General features: G+C 37.0%; 1 long non-coding RNA gene across 2 annotated transcripts in view; it reads right to left on the bottom strand.

The window, feature by feature from the left end:
- Window positions 1-24,179, bottom strand: part of LOC103000898 (uncharacterized) — a 58,215-nt gene that overhangs the window by 13,486 nt on the left and 20,550 nt on the right. Inside the window, exons 3-4 of one of the 2 annotated variants that reach the window (XR_009009771.1) lie at window positions 18,601-18,715; window positions 14,874-15,966 (exon numbers count right to left, since the gene is read on the bottom strand). This is a non-coding gene — a long non-coding RNA (uncharacterized LOC103000898). Of the gene's footprint in view, window positions 1-14,873; window positions 15,967-18,600; window positions 18,716-24,179 lie in introns of those variants that run through there. The other variant, XR_450254.2, reaches the window with a different exon arrangement.

Below are 24,179 nucleotides of genomic sequence, written 5' to 3'. Positions count from 1 at the left end.
GACGTAAATCACAGCAAGATCCTTTTTGACCCACCTCCTAGAGAAATGGAAATAAAAACAAAAATAAACAAATGGGACCTAATGAAACTTAAAAGCTTTTGCACACTAAGGAAACCATAAACAGGACGAAAAGACAACCCTCAGAATGGGAGAAAATATTTGCAAACAAAGCAACTGACAAAGGATTAATCTCCAAAATATACAAGCAGCTCATGCAGCTCAATATCAAAAAAACAAACAACCTAATACAAAAATGGGCAGAAGACCTAAGTAGACATTTCTCCAAAGAAGATATACAGATTGTCAGCAAACACATGAAAGGATGCTCAACATCACTAATCATTAGAGAAATCCAAATCAAAACTACAATGAGGTATCATCTCACACCAGTCATAATGGGCATCATCAAAAAATCTACAAGCAATAAATGCTGGAGGGGGTGTGGAGAAAAGGGAACCCTCTTGCACTGTTGGTGGGAATGTAAATTGATACAGCCACTATGGAGAACAGTATGGAGGTTCCTTAAAAAACTAAAAATAGAACTACCATACGACCCAGCAATCCCACTACTGGGCATATACCCTGAGAAAACCATAATTCAAAAAGAGTCATGTACCACAATGTGCATTGCAGCACTATTTACAATAGCCAGGACATGGAAGCAACCTAAGTGTCCATCATAGGATGAATGGATAAAGGAGATGTGGCACATAGATGCAATGGAATATTACTCAGCCAAAGAAGGAAACAAAATTGAGTTATTTGTAGTGAAGTGGATGGACCTAGAGTCTGTCATACAGAATGAAGTAAGTCAGAAAGAGAAAAACAAATGTCGTATGCTAACACATATATATGGAATCTAAAAAAAAAGTGGTTCTGAAGAACCTAGGGGCAGGACAGGAATAAAGACACAGACGTAGACAATGGACTTGAGGACACGGGGAGGGGGAAGGGTAAGCTGGGACGAAGTGAGCAAGTGGCATGGACATATATACACTACCAAATGTAAAATAGATAGCTAGTGGGAAGCAGCCGCATAGCACAGGGAGATCAGCTTGGTGCTTTGTGACCACCTAGAGGGGTGGGATACGGAGGGTGGGAGGGAGGGAGACGCAAGAGGGAGGAGATATGGGGATATATGTTTACGTATAGCTGATTCACTTTGTTATACAGCAGAAACTAACACAACATTGTAAAGCAATTATACTCCAATAAAGATGTTAAAAAAATAAATAAATAAATAAAAATAAAAATATAGACCTAATGATTAAATACACATTTGGCTTGTATCTCAGCAGTGCCCAAGTCCCTGGCTGAGAATGTTTGTTGACAAAAGAAGTTTATTGATACAATTGCACTAATGGCACTCATGTTGCTCTGGAAAAAACAAATCAACCTGGCTTTGTCTCAGAGGGAGGCGCTGCAGGCACTATGAGGAAATCAGGTCTATTTTTTACGTCTGGACTTGTAGAAAAACATGTTTTCCAAAGCTGATTTATAGCTTGTAGGCAAGTAGATTTGGATTGAAAGAGAGCTGCTGGTTTGTTGAAGCAACTTGATCCAAGCCAAGAGAAAGCTGGAGAAAAGTCTCCCTGCTCTGAGAAAGAAACCCATGACCGACAAAGCCAGCCTGATCAGGAGTATCTGTGTTTTTAGTAAGCCTCTTCTTCAAGCCTGACTAAATCACAAGGGCACCCTAACAATTCTCCAGAGAGAAAACCAGAAGCAAGAGGCCAAAAGAACTCAACAAAAAGCTCTCAGGAGTTTACAGAGATGAGATTTAGAGCCCCGGCACTGACAACACACCAGACACTTATTGAGGACTCGCTGTGGGTCAGGCACTGTATTCCTTGCTTTGCACACATCCAATTCATTCAGTTCTCACAACAACCCCAAGAGGGAGGGATTAATATTATCCCCATTTTGCAGAGGAAGAAACTGAAGTTGAAAGCTGTTAGGTCACGTGCCTTTGGTATCTTAGGTGTAAGAGGTCCCTGGAAGTCTGGAGCCTGAATTGATGCATGTAACGTCTACTATCCTAACTCTCTAGATCATGAGCCATTCTCCAAGGTAACGTTTCCATTTCCCTGCCCCTTGGTCCCTGGACTGAATTACCATGTACTTCATATTCACCCTTTCCTGGAGACGTGGTGAATGTTGTTCAAAACTGCCTATATGTGTTGAACCCATACTTTATGCATATTTGTTCTATCATATCTCAGTATTGTTTCAAATTTTTCCTCCAGGGAAATCTTTGCTCTTTATTTGAAGGAAACATTAACAATAAAATTGTGATGGAAAATAGTGTCCTGAGTGTGCATTGATTCATTCATTTAGAAGATATTTATTGCAGTATAATGTAGTGATCGAAAGTGCAGGCTCTACACCAGACTGCTCGTGTCTTAATATCAGTGTGACCATTCTCTAGCTGGGTGATCTTAGGTATATAACCTCTTTGTGCCTTGGTATCCATCTTCAACATAGGGGTAATAAGATAATGATAGTATATATTTCATGGAATTATGAGGATTAAAAATTAATATATATAGAATGTTTAGAACAGTGTCTGGCAAGAATAAATGCTTAACAAATGTTAGCTGTTGTCATAGTCAGTTTGGGCTACTATAACAAAATACCATAGACAGAGTGGCTTAAACAACAAACATTTATTTCTCACAGTTCTGGAGGTTGCGGAGTCCAAGGTCAAGGGCAGATTCGGTGTTTGGTAAGTGCTTTCTTCCTGGTTTGCAGACTTCTTGCTGTAGCCTCACATGGTGAGGAGAGGGCTTTGTTCTCTTCCTCTTCTCATAAGCGCACTAATCCCATCACGAGGTTCCCACCTTCATGACCTCATCAAAAGCTAATTATCTCCCAAAGGCCCCACCTCCAAATTCCATCAATTGGGGATTAGAGCTTCAATATATGAATTTGGGGGAAGACAAACATTCAGTCCATAGCAACTGTGGATGTGATTATGATTATTTATTGGGTGTCTTAGCTCTGTGCCAAAGATTGTGCTAAAAGCTTGGGGTGCAGAAATGGATGCCAGTGGATGGTTAGCTTGCACAGTTTTTTACATAATTTTCTCACGTAAAAGAAAAATGTGTAGTTGGTAAGTAGAAAGGGCTCCATTGCCTCTAGGTCCCTGTTTCAAAATGCTTTCCCATGGAGAAGAGATAGAACTCACCTTTAGCAGTTTGTTGAAAGGCTGTAGGAAATCAGCTTCAGTTCTTTGTGACTAAGTCCACCCAAGGCCATAGAACCTTAGGTGACATCTTCCTAAACTGATGCATCTGTAACTTCCATTGAACTAGTGAGACTTCCTCAGTTGCAATATAAAATATGTAATAATTAACAGCTTAGATATGTCAAGCACTTTTCATGGCCTTTTAAAATTATTAATTCATTAATTTTCAGAATAACTCTATGAATTAAGTGCTATTATTATTCCATTTTAAAGATGAAGAAACAGGCACAGAATGGTGAGTACCTAGGGACATACAGCTTGTAGGTAGCAGAGCCCAGTTTGGCTCCAGCATCTTTGCTCTTAAATGCTGTATCATAGTGCCTTTTTATACTTAAAGAAGACTGCCTACGTCTCTGATAATTCAATGGTTATTCATATAAACTATGATTGATGAGGATATACAAAGAGCTCTGGATAGCATAGTTCAGCAATTCGGTGTCACATTCATGAGCATTTCTTCAATAAGAAATAACAGTTCCTGGATCTCTGTCTCACCAAGGACTAGAAACTTCATGGCACCAAACAGCTGCACCTCCAGTCTAATTACTCAAATACATCAGCTCATTGGGTTTACACAGAACAAGCAACTTGCCGATTTACTGGTCTTTTCACACATCAGTGAATCGTTTGGTGTTATGAAAACACACCATGATTCAAATGCATTGATAGAGCTTGTTTGGGGAGGCACAGATAGCTTCTATTTGGTGGGTAAAATATGTATAGGTAGTCTAAGTCTCAATTTGACATTTCAGCAAGCATTACATTTATAGAAGGAAGTCTAAGCAAGCAGAGGTCTTTCTAAACAGAGTAACTTAGAGGGGTGGCAGGTAGATTTCCATTTGATGTAGCATCCTATACACAGGTGAGCAAATTAAGGTTGTAGTCCTTTTGTCAATAGGGTGAAATTGTTTTCTTTCTTTTTTCATAACTCTTTCAATTATACCCTCTATAGACTCACTTTTAGAAGTTATCAATGAGGGCCATGCCCCAAGTACTCCTGAGGTAGATGGGAATTTTCCCAGAAGCCAGAGAAACTTCCTTGGTCTTTTCCCCAAACATTCATGTTTCCATTACCCCATACAGCCTGCCTCTTGGTAGCATCCAAACACACAAGGGGGAATTCTATGAACGCCTCAAATCAAATGCCTAATTTGGGTCATTCAGTCACTTGTCTACAAATTTTTTTTTGTTTATTCTTTTTTAGGGATGGATCTATGCTTCAATTCTCTACTGCATTCCTAAGTTATGCACAGAACATGAACAAAAATTCAGTGGAGTTTTACTTTCAAACTTTAAGTCTCTAGTTGCCTCAGGGTAGGTTAGTTCTTCACTTGAGTTCATCCTTGTCTTCTGTGTTGAGACTGCATGAGGATAAATGCAAATGATGCATAGGCAGAATGGTGATCATCAAGGTTTGAAATGAGAATAGAGGATCCAGGATGGAATGCATTCACTTTATCCATTCACCCTCAATTCATCCTCGTAAAAACTGGTATAAATGCCTTTCAACAATCTGGAACTTCAGCAGGGGGAAGGTCTATCAAGTTGCTGGGGAGAATTGGTCTTCTGCCATCTACAGAGCTTAGGTACTTCGGGCGAGCTAAGATTTCTCCTCCTAGTCATTCTCTTACTCATCAGAGCTCCATTTTAGGGGACTTTGTGATCAGTTACCTATTGAAACCACTCTCAGTTCATATCCATGAAAACAGATAATTAGCATGTAGCGATACTTGCTCTATATTTTCTATAGCAGGAGAATATACATCTTGATGAACTCTGTCCAATAGAAATAAAATGGGAGCCACATATGTAACTTAAAATTTTCCGATAGCCATGTTGAAAAGAACAAAAAGAAGCAGGTGAAATTCATTTTAATATCATATTTTATTTAACCCACATATCCCAAGTTTTAACATTTCAATACATAATCAATATACCAATTATTAATGAGATTTTTTATCTTTGGTACTAAGTCTCCATCCTGATTAGCCACACTTCAAGTGCCCAATAAACACATGTAGTCAGTGGCTACCTTACTGGGCAGTGAAGCTCTAGATCATCAAAAAGAGGTGGCAAATCATTAAGTAAAGTTAAAATAAAGTGCCTCCAGACCATTTTATTTGACTCAAAATTGTTAGTTTCTACTGAGACACCATAATTATACACGATTGTATACAATTAGCTTAAAGATAAAGGTTCTACGTAAACAGGAATGTATTCTCAGCTGATAGAATCAAACTGTAATAAATTTCTTTTCACAAGATCAAAGGTCAAGAATATTTCTATAGTTCACAGATGTTCTCAAAATTTTTGTACTATAATTAACAAAATGCTCCATAAAAAGTTAAAAGTGAGTAACGTAGATTAAGCTTATTTGTTGCTGACTACAGATCTTAATGACCAAAATTATTGCCATCTACATAGCTTGATTACATAGAAGTTTCATTAATGTAAAAAGAGATATACATTTGACAAAATAACAGGTAGCCTCTTCTATATGATTCATCTTAATTTGATTAATCATTTGTGTTTATGTTTTTTCCCTTATTTTCTCTAACAACCAAAATCCCAAAAAACAAGTCCACATTTACCTAAACCCGAAATAAAAGCGGTAATCTGTTGATATGGAATGAGAGGGGGACCATTCTGTCAAACCACCAAAGAGAAAATTTCTACATCTACAGACAGAAGAAAATCACAATTAAAATTCTAAACAACCTCACATTATACTTTGCATTGAATAGTATTCATTATATCCTTTTATCTTTTTATGCTGAAGGGAGTAGATGCAGGTCCATTGACAACTACATCAAAAGTGAAGATATTGGCAGTTTCTCCTCAAGTTAAAGATACAAGTATTATAATGACCCAGCAGTGCTACTCTTGGATATTTAGTCAACAGTAATAAAAACGTGTTCAAAAAATTATTTTAAAATGTTCATGGCTTACTTAATAATAGTAAACAGCTAGAAACAACCCAAACATCCATCAACAGGTGAATGGATAAACAGTTGTGATGTACTCACACAAAGGAGTGTGAACACTGCCATAAAGAGGAACAAGCTAGTGATAGAAGCAAAATCTTGAATACTGTGTAGCTCAAAAATAATGTGACAAGCAAAAGAAGTATGTCCCCCATATAATTACATCTACATGATGCTCTAAAACAAGCAAAACTAAGTTATGGTGACAGAGTTCAAAACAGTTGGACAGCTGACTAGAAAGAGGCATGAGGAGGTGTGAGTGATAATTGAATTGTTCCATAGCTTGATTGAGGTGGTGGTCATATTGCTGTATACTTTTGTCAAATGTCATTGGACTGAGCACTTAAAACCTATGCATATATAAATAATAAAATAAATTTGAAATTAAATAAAAAACTTTAAAAATGAATAAAAGGACAATGGTCGCTTTTATTCAGACTGTACTTACACCATGTTCTTGCGTGATAGCTTTCGGTCTCTTCAACCTATTTTACAGATATTTTAACTCCCCCTTCTCCCTCCCAATTCGCACTAAGAATGAACAATGAAGAGTCTCCTGATGACCGTTTTCACTGAAGAAAGAGCTAATATTAAGTGAAAATATGGATGGGGATTTGCAGTCTACTCACACTTCTCCATCATTTCTACAATAGTTGTATTATTTTTTGGCAGATATTCAATGGTGACAAGTGATTTTTCGAAATGTAAACAATTAGTATATAAGATTCAGCACATTAAACAGACTTCATGGTCTCTTTATTCATCTTGAACTTGATAATTTCTGGAAATTTTGAATCAAGGGGTTTCTGGTTACTTTCCAATGACGTTTAACAGTTAGACTTAAAAATACAGAAAAAAAGCATTATAAGTTTTATCCAAAATGATTATGGCCATCATTTGAATAAAATACAGATTTTGCAAGCTGTAAAGCATATCATTACTACATATGGGCCTAAGTAAGGTTTGGTTCACAAACTACAGAGCTCTAACCAAGTCATTAAATCTACCGAAAAGGGCCTCATTTGAGAAGCAATAAAATTTTTAATCATTTTATTATTAAAAAAGTGTTTAATATGTAGCTAATTAAATGCCAAAGGCAGGTTATCTGAGTTTAACCTTCAAAAAGAAAATGATGTATCAAAGTCTGCCGTTGGCATCATGGGATAGAAATGTCATCCTCATAATCATTGCGTGACAACTAGCTGGTGGCCTTTTCTAGAGCTATAGTTAAATTACCTGATTAAATTAATAGCCATTTAGATGTTTTAGGAACTGCACAGACCTATACTAAATGAAAATTAGGTCCATTACATTTTCTGAGTGGGCTAGATAGACGCTAAAATAAAACACGTATGCCATTGCCCACATTACTTAAATTAAGCAATTAAAAGCTCTTTCTAAAAAGCGACTAATTCCCTGTAAAGTACAGACAACTGGATTTACACTAATGACCAGAGGTAAGTTTTTTTTTTTTCTGCTTATTTTTCCCTATCCTCAAATTCTGTTTGTTTATTTTAAAATAAAATATTAAAATTTGAACACACCTAAATATGTAGCTAGATAGCTATTTGTAAGTATATTTCTGTAAGACAATGAACAGTGATTATGTGTAAGTAAAACCTATATTAAAAAGTAAAATTAAAAAATCATCCTAATTGGGAATTCACCAAACCATTATTGAAGCATTCTAGGTAACAGCTTTTAAACTATTCAGTCTCGAATGTTTGGAAAGAATACAAAAATAATTCATGCCTTTTTTCCTTACTATGTTGATTCTTTCATATGAAATCCAGATCATCATGTAATTAAATATGTCAGAAAATGCAAACAGCATATTTATTAACTTAATTAAGAAGCAAACTACTATTCTCTCCATATACCTCCAGTTGCAAATGAATACAGATTGCACGTGTAAGTTTTAAGGACAAAAGGTATGGTCACTGCTATATGCCTAGTACCTAGAATAGCATCTAACACATAATACGTATTCCATAAATATTTGTTGGATTGAAGGCAAGGCTGAAATGTTTTCTCAGTTTCAATTAATAATATTTATTTAAAAGTCATATTGACATATCAAATTCCCTTGATTTGACAGCATCTTATAAAACTAAATATTCAGCAAGGAATTTTTAGTCCAGTGCCATTTGATAGGTAACTAATAAAAAATGAACTGCATCAGTGTGGGGACTTTATTTATAATTAAGATTTTGCCTAACTTCATTTCATTTCATACTTATCAAGGATACAATGTTGTATCCTATTCAGGGACTTTAAGGGGTTCAAAATAGATACAAACTCTTAACAAAATTTCTTAGAATCCTTCTTGTGGCTATAAAGCTTAGATCTACTATAACATCTGGTACTATTTACAGATAAATTTCACCTGTGACATGTTCATGATGTTTTAAACATAAAGCAGAAAGAACCATGGCAGCATTGATAAGACTGTGTAAACAAATCACTCTTTGGGAATCAACAGTGCTTACATCATAACTTGGTTGCATGTGAGTAGGTCTTTATTTGTTGAATCCTCATTTATTGGGAGGCTTATGGTGTGCCTGCATTGCATTAGACACTTTGTAGAAATACAAAGAGTAATAAAACAGCCGATGTTTTAACTCTTGTGTAAATGAATAACCAACACTGAATATGAAAGAGTAATCAAAAATGTGCATGAGACAAATTAGAAAAGTGGAAAAGTACAGTCGCCATAGTGAGAGAGAAGTGATGAACTCTCTTGTGGATGGTGAAGGCAAGCTGGGAAAGAAGTTAAAAAAAAGAGTGTTCAGAATTGTTACATGACAAAATGAAGATGGAAACTTGTACATGAGGATGTCAAATCCAAAAAAAATCCTAAAAACCATGTGTGAGAAACTAGATTTAATTGAATACAGATCCTTCTTAGAAAATGTCAGAATCTGATATAATGGATTGCATTTTTTAGGTTGTTTTATTGGTATGTCAAAAAAAATCTCTAAGTACTTTGTGATTTTTTTCAAAGTTACCATGGAAAAAATTCCTACAGAGGAACATCATGGGATATTTCCGTAATAGAGAAGATAGAGGAATGTTGTTATATTTACAGGAAAGCACAGAAATAAAAATTTAAGACTTTCATGGACCATGGGCTTTAGAATGTATTCTATAGATAGCATGCTATGTCCCACTGACCCAAAGCCTAATTGTCCTGGTAAGGGAGTTGTGAGGAGAACACCCAAATTCAGCTCATGGTAAGGGAGGAAAGAGTGGGAAGAAATAACCAGGTAATCATAACAGAGATGGATCTGAGACAGAACATATTGGAAAATCAACCTTGACAAACAATTTTAAATTATATTTCCAGCCTATGCCTGTCTTAAGTTTTAGTTGTTTTGCCTGTCAAGAGGCTGGCTATTTGACAAACAGTAACATTGACAGGAAATTCCTTTATACATTCATAGAAGCCTGTCTCAACCTAGATCCATCTTGGATGTCACTAGAGCTAATTGAGAATAGTATTCAAGCTGTACAATGGATTATGTACATCTCCAGGGAGATCTTGGAGTTCATTCATAAGGGCTAGAAAAATATTTAGTCTATTCACCCCACATACACACTGCTTCTTTTTTATGTAAGATCTAGTATTGAAGTATTGTAGGTAATGGTAATAACCATGATTTCCTACCCACCTGCTATGCTCTGTACTTACTAGGATTTTTCAACCTTCACACTATGGATACTTGGGCCAGGTAATTCTTTGCCATGGGGCCTGTCTTGTGCTTTATAGGGTGCCCAGCAATATCCTTGGCCTCTGAACACTAGATACCAGTAATACCTCTTCTCTAGTTGTGATAACCAAAAATGTCGCTAGACTTTGCCAAATGTCCCCTGGGGTGGGAGAGAGCAAAGAGGGCACAAAATCATCTCCTATTGAGAACCACTATTATAAATGACCATTTACTTGTTGCCTATTTCCTTTTATAACAATCCTGCATGGTAGGAATTATTATGCCTATTTTAAAAATAAGAAAACTAAGATTTATAGGAGGATTTAAACCTGGGTCTTTTAACCACAATCTTTATTCTGCACACCATGCTGTATTATCTCCACCTTTAAAGATTTTTTACTCTGAATTTTCTAAAAGATTTAACATTAACCCCAGAAACATCCTTGTGATACACATCTAGAATTGACTGTCCTTAACATACTCAACCACACTGAGTATGTGGTTCAGGATTTTCTTTTAGGGTTGCTTTGTCTTATCTGCAAAGCCTACTTCTAATCTACTGTTCTATCTTGTTACAGCCTCATGGTCATTTTTGGATGGCAAGCAAGGAAATCAAAACCTTTGGGTGACTTTGATTGTTTGCTGATTTTCAGAAATGTTTTGTATGTGTTTTATGGGGAAAAGAGAAGGAACTCTTAAATAAATCTCTGTAGTTCATAAAAATATTGTTTGATGTTCATACCGAACAGTAAAACTTTCTCTCTCATCTTATCATTGTGACTCTGCATATTTGTGAATCTGTCAAAAGATTTAGGGATTCCTAGTGGTTTTACAAGTTGAATTGATTAGGGCAATGATGAAGGAATTGCGTTATCTCTTTTTCCTGCTACCAACTTCCATAATTACTCCATATCGTGCTCTAAGTTGCTTTTGAAAAGTTCTGCCTAATGGAAGAGTTTCCTCCCTCAGTTCAACAAAAGCAACTGTTTGGTGTTACATCATATATTTTTTTACCTGATTACCCAGCACAGAAGTCGAGGTTGAAAAATGTCTGTTGAATGAATAATAAATAACGAACTAATGTCAGATCCATAAATAATCGGCAGATTCTTGAATTCGGCTACACATAAAAGATGTTTTATGGCTATTAGCTGCAGTGAGTCACCTGCAGAACTGGAAGAGAATATTAGAGATGATCATTTCTTTAATTTCTAAAACTCACTCCTCCCCTCTCCTCCACCACTACCAATTTATGTGGTGGGAAGTCAGGGAAAAGGTAGTGTCGGTTCTTTTTAAAGGAAGAATTAGGTACTTGTGAAGTTTGGGCTTTCACACTTAAAACATTCATTAATATGGAGGAAAAAAATGTAGAGTATGAAGAAAGAAGAAACTATTATTTTTGCCAGTTCTTCTGAAATAATAGTCTAAAGTTTTCCTTTGAATGTTATAGTATGGCTCTTTAGACTGTAGAAATCACCCATATCTACGATAATTCAATTTTTTTAAAAAAAGAGCTGTGTATACAGATTATCAGACAAAATAGAACAAGGCAAGCAAAATCTTCACTTTACAATTGATTGTATTGATCATGAATTTCGAATCTTTCTATAATTTTGAAATGTTAGCATGAGTGTTATTGATTTACTGGCATTCTCATCCTTCCTTACACAAGTGTATTATGATTTTTAAGAATTATAGAATGCCACATTTTGAAGCTAAAAGTGACCTAATGTTATCTGTTCCAATCCACATTCCCCTCTTAAAACAAACAAACAAAAAAACCAAAAAAAACAGCTGAAGAAAAAAAAAACAATGAAACTTAAGAAATTACCTTATACCAGACCATGCCTTCCTTTTTCAATTAAGTAAAATTGTAATTGGAATTTTTAAGTTTTAATTTGAAATTGTGAAATAGGTCATTATTTTGACCGTTTAAGCTCCAGGGAGCATTCCCAGCATTATCAGAACTTATAGTAAAGAGTCTTTCTCTAAATCTGTTGTTCAGATGACATGGGTTGAGATTTCTGCCAGTTTTAAGCAGGAGGCCTTGTGTTAGCTTCTTAACTGTTCTTTGCCTCAGTCTCCTCTCATAGGAAATAAGCGCTTCAGCTTTGATCTCTGAAGTTCCTGCTAGCATTTCTTCTCTGACTATAGCTCCTACTGGATTTTCCTTCTACAAAAAGCAGACTTCTTTTCTTAGCCTTAAGAGGGGTGAGGGTTAAAACCATTTTCAGTATTTATTTTGGAAGTGTTCCATCCACTGAGCTGCCATTTGATTAATCAAAATTTCTAGGAATATCTCTCTTTAAAGTAATTTTTGAAGTGGAGAGTTAGAATCCGTAATGGACACAAGGAATGAGCAAGTTTCATAACCTCAAAGGGTCAGGTCATGACAACCTAAAAGGATCATAACACACATACTAGTAGTAAATTTCCCAGTAAAATGCCACAAACAGCAAACATTTACTGGGAACCTACTCTGTGCTCAAATCTCATTTCCCTTTACTTAATCTCTGCAGTGATCTCATCTACATCTGGACTTTAAATTACCATGTGTATCCTTAATTCATCACACAACATCTTCCTTCTGAGCCCTGGACCCATGTATATTGGAAATAATTTCCACATGTTTGTCCCACAGGCACCTCAAATACATTAAATGCAAACAGTCCTTTCTATCCACCTTCTAATCTCTTCCAACATTTCTCACCCATGTGAATAGGGCTACTACGCCCTTCGTTTTCTAATGCAATAAATGTGAGGGACCCTGAGGGCAAATAAGAAAAATGCGATTAGTAAAGAGGAGGTGAACTCTGAAGATGGAGAAACAGAAGGCGGGAAGACAGGCAAAAGATTGTTATGATTGACCAACCAGACATGGTAGGATAAAAAGGTTTGGAATGGGAAATAGGCATGACCACTTCATAAATGAATGAATGAATGGCTGTGTGCATGTAATTTGTGTGTGTGTGGTTTATTAAGAAAAATAATAAGACAAAGAAGAGTTGCTGAAGGGAACCACATTGATGCACTAACTCTTAAGTCATCTAAAAGGCATGTTATCATTAGTTCTTACTTCTTTGTTGACAAGTTCATAGAAAGGGCAGGCTCACTTTTATTGAAAGCGTGAGGAGAAGGCAAAATCTGAAAATTGCAACCATTTTCAAACTAACTGTGGCTTGGCTCAATGTGTTTTGAAGCAAGGAATGACAATGAAACATCCTTCATTCAGTGGGGACTCTTCACTCTGAGTTCTTCCTTGGAGAAGGTGAGCAACGTCTTCCTCACTTACGGAGTTCGTGATAACTTTATCAAAAGGCTTGGCACATTGTACTCAGTCCTTTTTCCTGTCTCAAAAGTGTGCTATGTCCAAAAATGTGATGTCAGCAGGCTGATCATTTTCTAGAGAATCCAATATATTTTCACGCCAGTTGATATTTAGACACGAACTTTAAGTTGCATTTTGTACTGTTATCAAACACTACCACTTAGATTTTTAATTTACAAAGATATATTAAAGCTTGTCCAGCAAAAGTGAGCAGCTCATTTGTGCCTTTGTGGATGGGGAAAAGCAGGGCATCAAATATGTGTCTGTCACTCCCACTCATGATTCTCCAAATGATGAGTAGAGAGAAACCCATCTCTTTCACACATTGAGGGTTGCTAGTTTTATGTTCCTTACTTGATTATAATCTCCAGGAAAGCAAAGGCTATGCCTCACTCATAATCGATGAGCTAAAGTTAGAGCAAAACCAATACGTTCCTGCTCCAAGAAGTTTATCATAGAATACATGGAGGAACATATGTATAAATGAACCATAATGCAAGTATTATGTCAGTGGGTCTCAAACTTGGCCATGCGTGAGAATCACCTGGAAGGTGTGTTAATCCATATATTACTGGACCCCACCACCAGAGTCATTAATACAGTAGATGTTAGGTTGTAATAGGGAAGAACTTTTGTATTCTGTTAAGCTAACTTTTGTATTCAAGTTAAGCACTAAAGGGATGTTTCCTATAAGCTTAAATTATACATAATGGCCCACCTCCGGGAACCCTGCCTCCCAGGTAATGAGTGTTAAGTTAAAATACCTTGTTTAGCTCACAGGAAACATCCTGCCCAGGCCCACCGTGAATGGCTGCAGGAAAAACGAAATTAACACATCTCCGGAATCTGGCTAAAACAAGGACTGCATCCCCCTCCCCTTTTAGTATAAAAGAAGCCTGAATTCTAACGAGGGGAGGATGGTTCTTTGGGACACTAGTCCACCATCTTCTCAGTCTGCTGGTTTTCCAAATAAAGTCACTATGCCTTACCCCAACAACTCTTCTCTTGATTTATTGGCCTGTCATGTGGTGAGCACTACGAGCTTGGACTTGGTAACAGGGTGATGCTAAGCCTTTGTATTTTTTTTTTTTCTTTTTTTTTTTTTATTTCTGAGATATACATTTTAAAGTAATAACTAGGATTATGACTTATAACATTAAGCCTTTGTATTTTTAATGAGTGATGCTGATTCTGCTGGTCTGGGGACCACACTTTGAGAAGACTAAAATATGGTGTCAGTGGTGATCATATAATCATTATTATATGATCCCAAATAATCATAAGATGGCGGGGCTGACTTAAAATTTTAGACTTGAAAGGGAATTCTGAGATCTTCCAATTTAATCTCCCAAATATTATGTAACACGAGTGAATAGTGGTGGGTCCATATTCCTGACCCAACTTTTCTCCACCTTCTTTTCTGCTTCCCAAATGAGGTTTCCCAGATCTACTAAAATCCCCGAAAGCCATCCTGTATTTGTGTCTCCCATATAAAATAGCTGTGGAAATCAATAACAGTTCCGTGTGTATAGCAATTTCAGAGGTTGCTTATGGGTTTTATTCCACCAGTAGAAATAACAGAAAAAATACACATGCATTAGATTGATTTTGGTCCCTTTGCTCTACTTTTAGAGGAAAAAAATGAATATGAAAATATGTGTTATTTCTGTGATTTTTCTCCCAGGAATTTCCCTTTTTATTTCTCAGGCAAAGTTGGCTGCCATCTGAATAGGAATATAAGGCTCCCTGGTCCTTTTCACCCACCATTATGCAGAGTCAGTTTTCCACCATTTAGAATTTAGTGCATCTTTGGTGAAGCCTGACAGGTACATGGAGGGTTGGTGGAGAGAGGTTGGAGGAAGGTAAGAGGGCTAAGAAAGCAGCCATATAATTTATAATCTTCATGACCATAAAAGCACAGCAAGCAGGTAAGGTCGAGCACACTGTCACGGAGGCACTAGCCAGGCCTCCACAAGCTACAGGGTCTTATTTCATTGTCCTGTGACCTGTATCACAGTGCACAAAAGTCCCACTCTAGGGCCATAGCTAATCTACTCTGACAGAATGGAAAACAACTGCATAAGTCTGCAGCTTCCCTTTCCCATAACCAGGAGGCCAAATGCAAGCGACAGAACTACTTTCCTTTGGAGAACAATCGTGACAAGTTAGAGCATCCAGAACTTATGATCAGGCTTTGACTCTGTGCTTTCATAGCTGTTACTGCAATGCTGCCTAGATGGTAAGTGCGTGGGTTTGGAGTTCACATTTTGGTTCTGCCATTTGTGAGCTGGATAACCTTAGCTTCTACTTCAATAAGTTGCATCTTCCTTAACTATAAGATGGTGATCAGAATAAAGCCAAACACTGAGGGTTGTTAAGAGAAATGAAAAAACTAATCCATGTAGGATGCAGAGTACAGGACACGTCCCATAGGAAGCATTTTTTTTTTTTTAACTTTGGGTTTATTTATTTATTTATCTATGGCTGTGTTGGGTCTTCGTTTCTGTGCGAGGGCTTTTTCTAGTTGCGGCAAGCGGGGGCCACTCTTCATCGCGGTGCGCGGGCCTCTCACTATCGCGGCCTCTCTTGTTGCGGAGCACAGGCTCCAGACGCGCAGGCTCAGTAGTTGTGGCTCACGGGCCTAGTTGCTCCGCGGCATGCGGGATCCTCCCAGACCAGGGCTCGAACCCGTGTCCCCTGCATCGGCAGGCAGATTCTCAACCACTGCGCCACCAGGGAAGCCCCCATAGGAAGCATTTTTTATTATGACAGATACCTCATCAGTCTATGTGTGATATGTCAGGCTAATTTATTTAGACCTACTTATACATTTCTTGGCTCTTTGTCCTTATCTATTAAAGAGACTGTCCTCAATTTCTACAGGCTAGGCTGATCAACTAGGCAAGTCACAACAAAGAAAAACTCACACCTTGACCACATCATGACAACTACCTGAATAACCAAGGAAACAGTTACAAATGCGTTCTGCAAAGGAGAGCTTCACAAAATGTTAAGCCTGCATGGTTTTCTTATAATCAGTTCTTTTTTTTTTATTATTTTAGTATAGTTGATTTACAATGTTGTGCTAATTTCTGCTGTACAGCAAAGTGACTCAATTATACACATATATACATCCTTATTTTATATTCTTTTCCATTATGGTTTATCCCAGGAGATTGGATATAGTTCCTTGTGCTCTACAGTAGGACCTTGTTTTTTATCCATTCTAAATGTAATAGCTTGCATCTACTAACCCCAAACTCCCCCAAACCCCAAACTCTTATAATCAGTTCTTATCCTTCCCTTGACACAGTTCACCTCAGAATAATGTAATAATCACAATAAAGATACAACTAAAGCAAAGTAATTAATTTCATGTGCTGTTTTGCAATCGATGAAACATGATAACGCCTCCAGCAGGTCACAAATAATATCTTACAATAAAAAGCTCCACTAACGTTAAAGAAATGCTGTACATGGACTCTGAAAACTGAACTCCTTCAGATTAGCCTCTGTATCAATGAGTCCTTTTGTTAGTGGACAAGGAAATAAAGGAGGTAGCAGTCAGCATGCAAGCTTTATTTTTTAGATTTGAAAAGAAGATGATCCATGGGGATGTTTCTGATCTACAGTGAAACATAATATTCTGCTCAGGAGTTAACATTAGTATCACTATATTGGCGAAGGTGGGGCAGGGGGACAGAGGAGACGCTGCATATTTTTTGCTTGTTTCCTCTCTCATCAACTGGAAACATGACAGTGTTAGTAGCAAGTGTTCTATCCGGTGTACAAAAACCGAGCACTTAGGCATTTTTGAGTGATAATTCAATAGGATTAAATTACACTCATGTGACAGCTCAACTTCACTAATGAGGTACATTTCAGTAAACTGTTGACAGAACTGTCTGGAAGGTTTCTTTAATTTACCAACACGTAACAACATGGAAAAAGCATTAGTCAACTAGATGAAGATGAATAAGCAGTGAGGTCTAGGGGTATTTTACATTAATACCTGACAACCTGAAAGGGTTTTTTCACCTGTTCTATTTAGCCCAAGGCAGGCACAGAATCACTGGTACCTGTTAGTGTGATTGACTTACCAAAGCAATGAAGGGAATTACCTAGAAGAAGGCTGAGTGGAAAATGTGCCAGAGAAATTTCTTTTCCTTCCAGTTAACAGGAAGCATGTTCCTTGAAAAGTGGGGGATGGTTGCCCTAAAGTTGAAAGAATGTTTCAAAGCTTTTCAGATGGCTACACCAACATTTTCATTTTCAAATTCTTTGAGTTTGTCCTTACAGATGACAAAATCTGTCTGTATAGATTTCTAGCCAGATGTTGATTGGGGATAGTGTAAGGTGCTCAACTAAATAATTTATTCCAAGCCAAGAAAAGAAAGAAAATATAGGAAACATGGAAGAACAGTAAATAGGAGACAAGGAAATATGCTTATGAAGGCATCAAATGCTTATTGAAAAGATGCTCTAGCTAAGATTATACTAGCCAATAAGAAGGCCATGAAATCATTTGCATCCTTTGAAAAATGTCCCCAAACTACTGTTCTTCTCGTGTCTGGCAAGTAGTATGTTTGAAGAGAGAAAGCCGACTCTAAGTGGATAAACATGGCAACCATTAGGGGGCGCTACAGATTCCAAAATAGATATTTATGCACCAAAGTCTACCTGTTTCACTAGACTCACAGACATAGAACACAAACTTATGGTTACGAAAGGGGAAAGGGTGGGGGGGATAAATTAGGAATTTGGGATTAAAATATACACACTACTGTACATAAAATTGATAACCGACAAGGACCTACTTACTATATAGCACAGGGAACCATACTGAATATCTTGTAATAACCTATAATGGAAAAGAATCTAAAAAAGAATAGATATATAGGTATATGTATAACTGAATCACTTTGCTGTACACCTGAAACTAACACAACATTGTCAATCAACTATATTTCAATGAAAATTTAAAAAACAAAATATAATATAGTAAAAAATAGTTATTCTCCATACCTAATCATCCTAAAAATGTTAATGTATTGATATATTCTCAAGGGAAGGTGTACCACAAAGAAGAGGCAGAAGCAAAGATGGAAATACTTTCTTACTACATCTGTTGGCCAGAAATTACTCGAAACCACTGAGCATTTTAGAAGAATTAGGAGAAAAAAAGAATCAGTGACACCTTTAACTCTTGAGTATCAAACACATTAGAGAGGATTGTCGGTTTAACTAACCCAAAGTATCAGCTAATCCATAAACCACATCTGTTTAGCTCTGAGAGAATAAAGTTTATAGGGTTTCTTTGCAGCAAGTTACCTTTCTCATTTCATCTTGATATGGCGATTATTCCAGAGGTTTTGCATATCCAGAACACACGGTGATTTGTCGGAGGCCCTTGGGAGACAGGCTAGGAGGGAGATGATGGAAAAATCTAAAAGACAAGAAACCGACTTTTCATAGTTTCAGCTGTGTCAGCTAAAAGTATACTACCTGAGTGGTAACAAAGGTGAGAAAACCATTCAGCAGTATTGTCAATACACACACATACATATAAATGTCAAGCTGGATCTTGGAGTAAGACAGAAGTTCTGCCAATAGAAAAGCTCTAGGAGGTCTGAAAATACTGATGAAGGGTATGCTGAACAGAATGGAAAGTATTACAAAAGGACCAGCTAACTCCAGAAATGACTCCTTTTGCTGGCCTAAGGCACTATCTCTGACTCTCTGAACATTATTTCCAGTCTCAATGATAATCATAATAAAAATAATTGCTAAAACTTTCCCCATGTTCTGTTATTCACAAAAACTTCCATCGCCTCATTTGCTCCTGTGAGGTAGGTAGGGTCAGTATTTTTATAAAACTTGACAGACGAAGAAGCTGACTTCAGCAACTGCCCACTCAGGCTGCAAAAGCAGCCAAATAAGACACAAACTCAGGTCCTCTGACTTCAAATCCAAGTACTTCATTTTCACTGTGCTGAAATGTCATGGAACGTCTAGAGGCAAACTTGCAGATTTTGAGCAGGGCTCATACAATCCAAGTGGGAATTAAATATCTTGGCAGGTTTTTGATCAGAGTGATCCTCATAGAGAATTCAAGAGGAAGGATTCCATCTTTCCACAGTCAGGCTAGGCATCTGGAAGACCAGCAACTTGATTCTATCTTTCCTTTACTTTTCTCTAACTATATAAAAAACACGGACCTGGCAGTTTCCAAAGTAGTGAAGGCCAAGCCTTCTTTCTGAGTTCTTTTTTTTTTTCTTACTCTATTACTTTTTTATTAGTGGAAGCAATAGAACACAAATATGAGGAACAGTATTTGTAGATTTTTCCAAATATCTCTGTTACATAAATTTCTAGAAGTAGAATCACTGGGTTCAAAAATATGCACATGTAATATTTGATTTATATAGCTAAACTGCTTTCCATTGAATTCTACTTTTTTTTAGTTGAAGTATAGTTGATTTCCAATATTGTGTTAGTTTCAGGGTACATCAAAGTGATTTGGTTCTATACACACACACACATATGTATACACATATACAAACACACACATATATATATATTCTTTTTTCTATTCTTTTCCATTATAGATTATTACAAGGTATTGAATATAGTTCCTTTGCTATACAGTAAATCCTTGTTGTTAATCTATTTTATATATGTTAGTATGTATCTGTTAATCCCATACTTGAGTCCTTTCACATTACAGAACAATATAAAATTAATAATAAAAGCAAACTAGCAACAGAGAAGGAAAATAAGACATCGTGCCTATAAAATATTTTAGTATAAGGTCTCAGCTGAAAACACTTATCTGCACAGTAATACTTTTCTCACCCAACAGTGTGCATATAGTAGTTGCTAAAGCTTGGACCATATCTACTTATAAGACAGTTCTAAACAATGTTAGGTCAAAAGAATTGTCTGGCTGTATTCTGACCAAGTAAAAATTGTCAAGTAATAGCTTGATGTAAACAGTTTTAAATTAAAAATGAACAATCAAATTTTGTCTGGGATTGACTCAGCTATCTAGTCGATTATTTTGTAAAGTTTAAACAATATTCATAGCCCACAATAGTTAAGATTTTTTGACTGCTTACTGTGAGCCAGAAACTGTGCATTTACAAGCATTATGTAATTTCATACTGCTACAGTTATATGAATGTCGGTGCTGTTATTAGCCACGTAGAGAAGAATGCAAAAAACAGACTTAGAGCCTAGGTAACTTGCCCACATTATACAGCTAGTAATCAGTCGAGCTACCACTTGAATCCAGGTCTGTGTTATTTCAGAGTCTAAACCCTTTACTATGTCCACTTGACTCTACCTTGGCCAGATACTCTCAATTAACTTCCCAATGTTCTGCTATATTCCTAATTCTGGTTATCAAACCCAGAGATAGCTTACTTTAGAAAGATGGAATGAAGTTAAATCAACTGAGTGCAAAATAGAACACACTTTAATAGGAAAGCCTGCTTTCTGTAATGGGGTAGTTTGGCGCCAAGCTGAGTAACCAGTGCATGGCCAGGAATAGTATCAGAAATGATTCTTTTCAAATAAGAAATTAATCTTCCAGATATACTTGAATTCAAATATAAAAATGTATTACAAAGATTTAAAAATTGTGTGTAATAGGAAAAGACACAAAATTTAGATGGAACCAGAAGAATAAATAAATTATGACAAATACATACAATAGAGTACTGTGCAACCTTAAAAGAAATTAAATAGATTAATGTGTGCTAATACAGATCAGTCACCAAGACATACTGTTACATGAAAAATCAAGGCTCTGACTAGTATGACCAGTAAGTTACCAAACAGATCTTAAAAGATAGACATACAAATCCATGCAAAATACAGTATCACTGGAGAGATCTACAAGATCCTGGTATTGTCTCTGGAGAGGGTTAACTGTGATTCAGAGAAAAGAGAAAGTCTACTTTTTACTACATAATTATTTGTATTGTTCTATCTTTTATCATGTACATAAATTACTTAAAAGTATTTTAACATTAATAAATAATAATAGGTGTGCAATCTATGTTTGTGGATCTGAACAATGATTGGAACACATGGGTCATGCCAACCTAGAAGCATTGGACTTGGAAACAGACAAAAAAAATTTTAATTTGGCTCTGTCACCAACTAGCAGGGCAGGGTTTGTGTAAGGGACTTAAATCTTTTAGCTACAAGTTCATGTATGGGAAATTGGTATAACAGTATCTCATAGATTCTCAAGGATGAGATGAGATAATATACAGCAAAGCATTCTCTGAAGTGTAAAAATGCAAGGAATTATTATTGTTTGTTGTTGCTGAAGCAGGCTCTGGTTCAGATTAGGAAGCCATGTCTTCAGAAAGGGAGGACTTACCACGTATAGCCTGACTTGCCACGTCAAGCAGATCAACCAAATATCTGCCAAATATTCACTTCACTTTGTACCATATTCCCATTCTTTTGCAACTAGATGTGAAAATATTTATGATTTCTCCTTTAGAAAGGGGAAAATGTTTGTTTGCAGAAATGGTTGTTTCTTTGGGGTAGAAGGTAAACGTGAGAGGGACCTCGGCAAGATGGAGAGAAACAATCTTGTTCCTTTAAAGAAGAAGGTGAAGAGGAGAGAGGAATGGATAAAGGCTGAGACCAGTGAAAGGTAGGGCGCTCAGCAATGTGACCTCGCCAGACCGCTTGTCATTAGAATCACAGAATGGCGGACATGAGTAGCGTTTAGAAGAAGATACTTAAAAAGCTGAGGACAACACACACAGGGTCTCTCAAGACAATAGAGACAGGGAGAATGAGAGTGAGGTTAAGAGAGAGATGCACAGGAAGTAAAAACCCAGGACCTCTCAGAAATATAAGGAAGAATCTTGGACTGTCACAGACATGGATTGGGATCCAGGTTTACCGTAGAAGTCCGAGGGGCAGGGGCCCCAGCTGACCGCAGGGTAACGTACTGTTTCCCCAATTACATGCTTGGCCAGCAGTACGCCCGAGTATTAGACCGAGTTTACAGAATGCAACTCCTGGACAGCCAGCCCAGCGGATTGATTGTCCACAATCAGCAGGAACATTCCTGGGTGAAGCGCAAATTGCTTTCCCTGGTGCTTGACCCTTCCAAAGCGTAATGATAATTGCTGCTGTGTGGCAAGCTGGGCTTATGCACAACACAGGGGTTAGTGCCCTCCCCTCAGGAAGGCTACCGAGGAGTAGGGACTACACACATCACATCTGATTGTGACAAATGCCTAGTTTACCTGCTAATCAGTGCACAGTAGTAGGTATTTTGTAATCTCACCAAAGCAGAAAACCCCACACATCTCAGCTCAAAACAATCAAACCAAATCTACTGCTTTTATATATTTCTGGTAAGAAATGAAATACATTCAGTCTTAATCACATGAGCAGTCAATCAAATATCAAATTGAAAACAATGAACTACAAAGAGCCACCTCGAAGTCACTTAGCATTGATAAATTAGTAATGTATTATTAAATTATTCATATCTTTTTTTCTTCCTTCTGACTATAATGATGTACTGTACATAGCACTGATCATTTACTTGGGCTGAGTCCATTCATTTAATTATGCTGCTAAACTTGGTAGGCCAATTGGTCATCATGAGAGTTTCCAGGCAAGCTTATCACAAATATATAGAACATGTTCCTTATTGTCCCCAGTGGCTAAGTGCTAAAATGCTATTTAGTGCTCAGAAGGTTAATGTCCTGCTTATGTAAATTGTCCAATTTAACATTCAGCAGCGGTATCATAAATTCTGGCTCCAGGATTTCATTAAACGTATGTTCAAACTAGTTGACCTTAAAGGTTAACAAGCACAAGTTAAACAGGACAATTATTTAACTCACTTCTTATCAAGAGACTGAAGTGTACTAGCCATTTAATAGCTCCGCAGACTTCACAATTAGAATTCTTAGAAGGTCTCTGATAAAACGGCAGGTCATGAATTTTCATAAGGATGTCAGATAATAACTATTTATCTGCACTTGTTTTTTCTTTCTTATAAACTTAAACTTTGATCTTAACATTCAATTAGAAATGAGTCCACAGAGAAGGACTAGGTAACTCAGGTTGCTAGGGTTCACCTTCATTTGGGTCTGCACGGGGATTTAAAACATCATTTATGCATCGTCATTCATGAAAATTAACATGAAAGTCAGGGACTCACCATTAAGTGTGCAGAGCTCAAATGAAGCATGGGGCCCAACACTGAATTACAACATCTCTTTTACTGGTTTGGGACATTAGACTAAACATTTGATTCTTTTCTTAAAAGACCCCCAAATGCCTATTAACCTCCTGGAAAAAAAAATGCATTCTCCTTTGCTTTTATATTATGATGCGTTTTAATATAACAGAAAGTTAGATGATTCAAGACATCCTTTTCCTCGCCAGTCTGGTTTCTTCTCCTGCTCTCCTTGGGCATTTTTTGTGAAACGGGAGCGAATCTCTGGAAGTGATCGCTAAGGCCGTGTTACCTACGCTGGGGGGAAGCTTGGAGCGAAGCCCGTGGGCTGACGTTTGCATGTGCTTCTCTCTGCGGGAGGATCAGGCAGTGGCTTCGGGGATGCATTAAATTGGTGACCACACACCAGCAATCTCAACAGTTGGTGGCCACTGTCCACCAGGAAAAGGCACAGAAACCTTCTTTCCTTGCAGGTTGAACTGTTTAGACTGCAGGCTCTTTGGAAAATAAAGCAGCGCATAAGAGCAAATAGGACTTTATTAATAAATCATGAACTGAATTTCTGTTAGGAGCTGAAATGAAGCAAAATGGGTCCAGTTTGCCTGTAGGTACATTGGGGATGTGATAAGTAATTTTTAAAATTTGGTAATGTGCGTTAAAGGTAATTAAATGTAACGATAGAAAA

Source organism: Balaenoptera acutorostrata, chromosome 1 (genome assembly GCF_949987535.1).
Source record: "Balaenoptera acutorostrata chromosome 1, mBalAcu1.1, whole genome shotgun sequence".
Lineage (NCBI taxonomy): Eukaryota > Metazoa > Chordata > Mammalia > Artiodactyla > Balaenopteridae > Balaenoptera > Balaenoptera acutorostrata.
The sequence above is the reverse complement of the archived record's forward strand: the minus strand, read 5'-3'. Positions and strand labels throughout refer to the sequence as shown.